The sequence below is a fragment of the Bison bison genome, unplaced genomic scaffold, assembly GCF_000754665.1.
Source record: "Bison bison bison isolate TAMUID 2011002044 unplaced genomic scaffold, Bison_UMD1.0 scf7180017864466, whole genome shotgun sequence".
Taxonomy (NCBI): Eukaryota; Metazoa; Chordata; class Mammalia; order Artiodactyla; family Bovidae; genus Bison; species Bison bison.
The window spans coordinates 12,609,908-12,610,830 of NW_011495027.1; the positions used below are offsets into that span (position 1 = coordinate 12,609,908).

The 923-nt window shown below is 42.3% G+C and overlaps 1 protein-coding gene across 5 annotated transcripts in view; it reads left to right on the forward strand.

The window, feature by feature from the left end:
• The window catches only part of SLC44A3 (solute carrier family 44, member 3), an 87,002-nt gene that overhangs the window by 20,669 nt on the left and 65,410 nt on the right, over nucleotides 1–923 (forward strand). The window lies entirely within an intron of this gene.

Here is a 923-nt window from a genome sequence, read left to right on the forward strand (position 1 = left end):
ATCCATCACCAACTCTCGGAGTTTACTCAAACTCATGTCCATTGAGTTGGTGATGCCATCCAACCATCTCATCCTCTGTCATCCCCTTCTCTTCCCGTCTTCAATCTTTCCCAGCATCAGGGTCTTTTCCAATGAGTCAGCTTTTCACATCAGGTGGCCAAAGTGTTGGAGTTACAGCTTTAGCATCAGTCCTTCCAATGAATATTCAAGACAGATTTCCTTTAGGATAGACTGGTTGGATCTCCTTATAGTCCAGGGGACTCTCAAGAGTCTTCTCCAACACCACAGTTGAAAAATACCAATTCTTTGGCACACAGCTTTCTTTATACTCCCAACTCTCACATCCATATATGACTACTGGAAAAACCATAGCCTTGACTAGATGGACCTTTGTTGCAAAGTAACGTCTCTGCTTTTTAATATGCTGTCTAGGTTGGTCATAACTTTTCTTCCAAGGAGTAAGTGTCTTTTAATTTCGTGGCTGCAGTCACCATCTGCAGTGATTTTGGAGCCCCAAAAAATAAAGTCAGCCACTGTTTCCACTGTTTCCCTATCTATTTGCCATGAAGTGATGGGACCGGCTGCCATGATATTAGTTTTCTGAATGCTGAGCTTTAAGTTAACTTTTCACTCCTCTCTTTCATTTTTATCAAGAGGCTTTTTAGTTCTTCGCTTTCTGCCATAAGGGTGGTGTCATCTGCATATCTGAGGTTATTGACATTTCTCCTGGCAATCTTGATTCCAGCTTGTGCTTCTTCCACCCCAGCATTTCTCATGATATACTCTGCATATAAGTAAAATAAGCATGGTGACAATATACAGCCTGAGATACTCCTGTCCCAATTTGAAACCAGTCTGTTGTTCCATGTCCAGTTCTGACTGTTGCTTCCTGACCTGCATACAGATTTCTCAAGAGGCAGGTC